The sequence below is a fragment of the Penaeus vannamei genome, chromosome 11, assembly GCF_042767895.1.
Source record: "Penaeus vannamei isolate JL-2024 chromosome 11, ASM4276789v1, whole genome shotgun sequence".
Classification (NCBI taxonomy): domain Eukaryota; kingdom Metazoa; phylum Arthropoda; class Malacostraca; order Decapoda; family Penaeidae; genus Penaeus; species Penaeus vannamei.
The window spans coordinates 31,980,500-31,987,999 of record NC_091559.1 but is presented as its reverse complement, the minus strand read 5'-3'; the positions used below and the strand labels follow the sequence as shown (position 1 = coordinate 31,987,999).

Genomic DNA, 7,500 nt, shown 5'->3' with positions numbered 1-7,500 from the left:
CTTCCTCTCATCAACCCTTTCCTTCCCTTCTCCCTCTCATCAACCCTTTCTCCTCCCTTCTCCCCATCCCTCTCATCAACCCTTTCCCTTCCCTTCTCCCACTCCCTCTCATCAACCCTTTCCCTTCTCCTCCTTCTCATCAACCCTTTCCCTTCCCTTCCCCCATTCCCCTCTCATCAACCCTTTCCCTTCCCTTCCCTTCTCCCTCTCATCAATCCTTTCCTTTCCCTTCTCCCTCTCATCAACCCTTTCCCTTCCCTTTTTCCTCTCCCTCTCATCAACCCTTTCCCTTCCCTTCTTCCTCTCCCTCTCATCAACCATTTCCCTTCCCTTCTCCCTCTCCCTCTCATCAACCCTTTCCCTTCTCCCTCTCCCTCTCATCAACCCTTTCCCTTCCCTTCCCCCATTCCCTCTCATCAACCCTTTCCCTTCCCTTCTCCCTCTCATCAACCCTTTCCCTTCCCTTCTCCCTCTCATCAACCCTTTCCCTTCCCTTCTCCCTCTCCAACCATAACTTCCCCTTAAAAAAAAATCCTCCCTAACTCAACCACGAATTCCATCGTGCCATTGCTCCTTTTGCGGCGCGGTGACACAGACACAGTGTGACACGTGCGGAGGCGACCGCGCTACTGAAAATTAGGCGGCGGCGGTCCCAAGCTGCTCCATAGACGCTCGGGGCAATGATTTTGTTTTCGGCCTGTTGTTTTGAGGCCGTTGTTTTGGTGTTGTCGAGAGTGTTGTTGTTGTTATTTGGTGGTTTTTGTTATCTTAGTCAGTGATGTTATTTTGTAGTTATTTCTTAAGTATTTTTTTGGGGGGTATTTGGTATGATTTTTATCGTTATTGCTATTATTTTTGTTGTGTTCATGATTATTATTATGGTTATTATTGGATTGTTATTATATTGATTTTGTATTATCATTATTTTATTAATGTCTTATCATCATTATTTTATTAATATTCACTTATCATTATTTTATTAATATTCACTTATCATTATTTTATTAATATTCACTTATCATTATTTTATTATTATTATTATTGTTGTTGTTGTTTTGTTATTGTTATTATTATTATCAATATTATTATTACAATATGTTATCACTGGCAGTCGTAGTAAGGGTAGTTATTCACTAGGTTAAACTAAATGTCATAGGGGCGTATTGTAGGATTTGCATTTATATTTTTCTGGGGATTTTGTTTGTTTTTGTTTGCGTTGTGATTAGGGATTAAGGATTAGGGATCTGAGTGAGAAGATTCCCTGTAGACTGTATCCCTTCTGTTTACTTTTTCTTTTCCTTTTTATTTTGGCCTGTTTATATTTTATTGTGGTTATTCGTATTACTGGTTTAATCTTATCATAAATTTAGTTTATTTGCTATTATTACAGCGTTTGTCCTCGTCTTAGTCAGTATATATAATTTTTATAATGAGCATATTGATATTATTATTGCCAACTTTACCATATTTATCAATATATTTTTTATTATGAGCACATTTTGGTTTGGTATCATTGCTAACTTTGTCATTATCGTGAATGTATACATTTTAATCATTATCTTCATTTTATATCGTATTACTGCTATTATTATCGTATTCATTTTTATTTTTTTATTCCCTTTATAGTCATACTTGTTATTCAATTTGATAACGTTATTATTCTTTTATTCTTTCTCATCGCATGAATTATCATTTTGTTAACATCATCAGTATCTGTTATGTATCATGTACATTCATTAACCATTCCTTCTACCGTTATGGCAATGCATTCCTATAATCAACATTATTGTTATGTCTTCCTCCATTTCCTCAACATCATCGTCCTTACTTAAGTCACCCCCACCCTTCCTCCCATTTTCCCTAGGACTCGAGTCACAAAACAATTCAATTTGTCATGTTAACGTGTCACTTCCCGTTAGAGTACACACGCCCTTTGTCGCGGGGTCCTATTACCTCCCCCCTACCCCCACTATTCGAGTTATTAACCCCCATCCTACGAGTTATAAGAGTTATAAGGATACCTTCCCCCCTCTCTTAGTTATTAGGCCCCTCCTCTCCCCCTTCCCCTAGTTATTGGGCCCCCTCCCCTCCCCCCTTCCCCTAGTTATTAGGCCCCTCCCCTCCCCCTTTCCCCTAGTTATTTGGCCCCTCCCCTCCCCCCTTCCCCTAGTTATTAGGCCCCTTCCCCCGCAGCCTCCCCATCCTACGGGTTTATTATAAGAGTTATAAGGATCCCTCCCCCCTTCCCTTAGTAGGCCCCTCCCCCTCCCCCAGAGCGAATTTTGGCCTCCTCTTCCTCCCCCTCAGCGAGTTATTGTCCGTCCTGGGAAACTGACTCGCAGGAACTCGGAACTAGGAGATCGAAATCACGGTTGTAATCTCAAATTGCTTCTCTCTCTCTCTTCGCTAGCCATTAACCGCCGCGGTTGGTGTTCGGCCGCCTGTTGTGTTGTTGGTGGTGGTTGTAGTTTTGTTGATGTTAGTGTTGTTGTTGGTGATGGTGATCTTTTTGGTTTCATTGGGTTTAGGTGTCTAACCTTGGTTGTTGGGCTCCATTTTTTTTTTCGGTACCTCCCCCCCCCCTCTCTCTCTCTCTCTCTCTCTCTCTCTCTCTCTCTCTCTCTCTCTCTCTCTCTCTCTCTCTCTCTCTCTCTCTCTCTCTCTCTCTCTCTCTCTCTCCCCTCTCTCTCTCCCCCTCTCTCTCTCCCCCCCCCCTCTCTCTCTCTCTCTCTCTCTCTCTCTCTCTCTCTCTCTCTCTCTCTCTCTCTCTCTCTCTCTCTCTCTCTCTCTCTCTCTCTCTCTTAGGGGCGGGTCCAGAGAATTTTCTGGTGGGGGGTACAGGGGTTAACAACAATTAATCTGGGGGGACCGCCTAAAAGAAACAAAACATTAAGACTGCCCACTTCAGTACATATATTGTATAGTTATACATTGTTTGTTTTCATCTTGCTGTGTATTATATATCAATATATGTTAATATCATATATTTATATATAAATATTGTATATAAATATGTATTAATATATAAAGGATCAATGACTATTGGGTGGGGGGGCACACGGTGTGGCCAATCAGATTGCAGGGGGGGAGGTGCCCCCCTGTGCCACCATGGAAGACTCGCCTCTGCTCTCTCTCTCTCTCTCTCTCTCTCTCTCTCTCTCTCTCTCTCTCTCTCTCTCTCTCTCTCTCTCTCTCTCTCTCTCTCTCTTTCTCCTTCCTTCTTTCTTTTTAATCATCTATTTATCCATTTATCCAATTTTCATCCGATTCCCGTTAGTTTTAATCTTTCTCATATCCCCGACTCTCCTGTCCTGTATGACTATTATTATTTATCCATTCTTATCCCTCCCCCTTCCTCTCCCTCTGCTTCATGCTCTGCGATCATGCAAAATCATCGTCCATTTTTTGCATTTCCTTGCAGTCAAAGTCGCTCCCCGGCGGGTGTCTCTCTCCTCCAATCTTTCCCTTCCGTGTTGTGGAAGAGGAGTATATATATATATATATATATATATATATATATATATATATATATATATATACAACAATAACATACGTACAAAAAATACATACTGTTTACCGTAGGAGGAGGAGGGGGTGAGGAAGAGGAGCAGGGGTGGGGAGAAGGAGGAGGAGGAGGAAGAGCTAGTGGGAGAGGAAGAGGAGGTGGGGGAGGAGGAGTAGGAAGGGGGAGGGATATCGTGACACCTGCAATTACACAGGTGTGAAGCAACACACAACCCTCACCCCGGCCCTCGCCCGTCCGCCTGCTCGCGTGTCTGCGGAGGTCGCGGCCTTCGACGAATGCTTTGAAGCGGGGGAAGATCGGCTTCTGTTTCGCCTCCGAGCCGCTGCGCCGCCTTGGCTTGTTGCCTTCGTGCGCGGGGCGGGATGTCGTTGCTGGTGCGATGTTATTGTCTTTTGTTTTTGCCTTTGTTGATGTGATTATTGGGATCGTTATTGGTGTTGTTGTTGCTGTTATTATAATGGTGATGATGATGATACTATAAGTAATGATAATAGCAATGATGATAATAATGATGATAACAATGATATTTGTGTTAATAACAGTGATGATAATAATGATGATATCAATGATGATAATGATAATAACAATGATGATGGTAATTGTGATAATAATGATGATAATGATAATAACAATGATGATAATATTATTACTGATAGCAGAAATCATTATAATATTTTTAGTTTTGTTATTATTACTCCTACTGATATTTATGTTATTATCAATTATTATTACTGTTATTTTTATTATTTGAAGAAGTATCTGCTTACTATTGTTGTTGCTATACGTGATTGTTATTACAGCAATAATATTATTACTTATCATTATCATTGTAGGTCTATCGATTTGTGTTTTACTGTGTTTTATTGTGTTTATTGTCATTACCATTGTCGTCATTATGACATTATGCCTCAGTGATACGTGTTATTACAGCATTTACTTCTTAATATCTTTACTTTGCCTATTCTTTCCTCCTCCTCTTGTAATGATTGCCTTGCTCCAAACTATTTTCTCTAACCATTCTTCTCTTCGCCTCACTAACTTGCCCATCACTCACGCTTGTAAATCGCCCATTCACTCATTCATGAACTCGCTAGTTGACTCACGGCCCTTACGCCAAAGCGCCAATGCCTCCTTCAGCCAGTTGTTCCTTGTTTCCCACTTTTATTCATTAGCATAGGGCCTGGTTCATTTGGTGGAGGGGGGGAGGGAGAGAGAAAGAGGAGGGGAAAGAGAGAGAAGGGGGGAGAAAGAGAGAGAAGGGGGGAGAAAGAGAGAGAAGGGGGGAGAAAGAGAAGGGGAGAATGAGAGGGGGAGAATGGAAGGGGGAGAATAAAGGGGAGAATGAAGAGGGAGGGAGAAAGAGGAGAGAGAGAGAGAGAGAGAGAGAGAGAGAGAGAGAAAGGGGGGAGGGAAGAAAATAAGGAGAGAGAAAAGGGGAGGGAAAAAAAAAGAGGAGGGAAAAGGGGAAAAGGAAGAAAGAAAAAAAAATGGGAGAGAGAGAGAGAGAGAGAGAGAGAGGGAGAGAGAGAGAGAGAGTAAAGCTTTCACAGGCGGGTGAAACTGCTCCTTGGAATTGAATTTGCGCGGCATTTGGTGAGGCAAAACGCTCACCGCAAAGGAGCAGCAGCTTAGGGAACAAAAAGTAGGGGAAAAATAATTGGAAGAGGAAGAAGAAGAAAGAAAAAAAGAATGAACGGGGGTAAAGGAAGGAGAAGCCGAAGAAATTGGAAGCGATAAGGAATATGAAGGAGAGAAGGAGGCGGGAGAGGAGATTGGAAGACATAAAGATAAGGAATAGGTAGAGGGGGAGGAGGAGGAGGGAGGACGAAGAGGGAGAGGAGGAGGAGGAGGAGAAAGGGGAGGATGGAGAGAAGAAGGAGGGGGAGAGATGAAGAGGAGAAGGAGGAAGAGGGGGTAGGGGGAGGGAAAGGAAGGAGGCTATCACGGGAATTTCTGTTTCATCATTTGCGGAACATCTGCGCCGGCGGTTCGCCTCGAGTTGGAGTCTTCGCTGATTTGCTTTCTGCTTTTTTGCGGTTCGGCGGACGCGTGGCGGGGCCTTCTCTCTCTCTCTCTCTCTCTCTCTCTCTCTCTCTCTCTCTCTCTCTCTCTCTCTCTCTCTCTCTCTCTCTCTCTCTCTCTCTCTCTCTCTCTCTCTCTCTCCTTTACCTTGCTCGCGCGCCCGTTCCCTTTTGTACTTTTTGACATTTTTTGTCCATTTGTCTCGGCCACAAGCACACGCGTGGACGCACGCAAGCTTGCACACGCTCACACACACACACACACAGACACACAATCACACATACAAACAAACATAAACGTACACACACACATACATGCATACATACACGCAGTACATACAGACATGCATACATAAAGAAAGAGAGAGAGAGAGAGAGAGAGAGAGAGAGAGAGAGAGAGAGAGAGAGAGAGAGAGAGAGAGAGAGAGAAAGAAAGAAGGAGAGGTAGAGAGAAGAAGAAAGAGAGAAAGAAAGGAGAGAGAGAGAGAAGAAGAATATATATAGAGAGAGAGATAGAAAGAAGGAGAGGGATAGAGAAAGAAAGAAGGAGAGAGAGGAGAGAGAAAAAAGGAAGAGAGAGAGAGAGAGAAAGAAAGGAATGGGAAGACAAAGACAGGAAAGAGGGAGAGAGCGGGGCGTGAGCCTGAAAGCCTCGCCCGCAAAACCACATTTCTCAGATTAGGAGAGAAAAGACGACAATAGATTTCGACATTTTCAGCAGATTTAAGAGCCAGCGGAGTGGACGCATGTAAATCTTTATGGTGCAAGAGCATGCGATGATTTTCGGATTTTAAAGGTCAGGCCGACTGGTTTAACTTCCGGAGGTAAAAAAAAAAAAAAAAAAAAAAAAAAAAAAAAAAAAAAAAAAGTAAATGTAAATAAAAAGGAAAGAGTATTAGGCGGAACACGGAACATCTAAGTCTCGTAACTTTTAAGGGGAAACTCGATAGAACACGCAACATGTATACTATTCCGCTATATAAAGTCCGTTGCTCTCGCGTGGCAAACGTATTGACGTATGCCAAGTATATCCGCCATTATTTCGAGAGAAATATGTCCATGCGAGGTAGATTATTATTTACCTCGAGGTAAGTAGAAAGAATGCATTGAAATGTGATACTATTTATTGATTTCTACTCTTTTATATTCAGGGTCCCTCGTGGGGCGCGTTGCTGTGCTTTCTGAAATGTTTGTTTGCGCCGGTTTCGTGTCTCCGTTTTAGGTACTTTTTTTTGTTATTATTATTGGCGTCGTGCTGTCGTTATTACTGTCGTTGTCGCTGTTTTTGTTGTTTTATTGTATCGCTTTAATGGTGACCGTTATTAGCATGGTTGTGGTTCGACGTAGCATTGTTGTGTATATAATGATTAATACTTCTGTTTTGTGATCATCATTATCATTATCAGTATCATCGCCGTCGTCGTCGTCATTATTATCATCGTCATTATCTTTCCATTATAATTGCCATCATCCTCATCCTTATCATCATCATCACGAACACTTCCTAATTGCGATAATCTTATTTACTTCTAATATTTGATAGTAACGCTAATGCATTTGATATTTATATTTTTTATTGGTATCATTGTAATTACCTTTATCATTTTTTTCTCTTTGTTATTATTCCTCCTCTTTTCCGTTTTATTACTACTAATTGTTGTTGTTCCTGTTATTTTTTGTTTATATTGCTATTGTTATTTTCACTGTTATTTCCATAACGGTCATCACAGAAACAGTTGATTTGGGATCCTCTTAACGGTGTGACAGAACTTTGAAATTAGATTTGTTTTATTATTCTTTAATCTGAATCATCTCTATCGATTAAACGTCAAAAATTAATCAAATTTTGCAACTCGGTAAAACTTTATTTTCTCTCTGGTTGATTTTTTTTTACTTAGGCGTTGGTGAATTCCGCCCTTATGGACAGAGTTGAGACAGGCGCAGCTCGTTTTA

At 41.7% G+C, this 7,500-nt stretch overlaps 1 protein-coding gene across 3 annotated transcripts in view; it reads left to right on the top strand.

Annotated features, from left to right (window-relative positions):
- The window catches only part of ko (Stork-head domain-containing protein knockout), a 21,919-nt gene that overhangs the window by 2,136 nt on the left and 12,283 nt on the right, over positions 1 to 7,500 (top strand). Inside the window, exon 1 of one of the 3 annotated variants that reach the window (XM_070127231.1) lies at positions 6,732 to 6,769. The exons of the other annotated variants lie outside the window; for them this stretch is intronic. The gene's annotated coding sequence lies outside the window, so the exon portion shown is untranslated. Of the gene's footprint in view, positions 1 to 6,731; positions 6,770 to 7,500 lie in introns of those variants that run through there. 3 annotated transcript variants of the gene reach the window in all.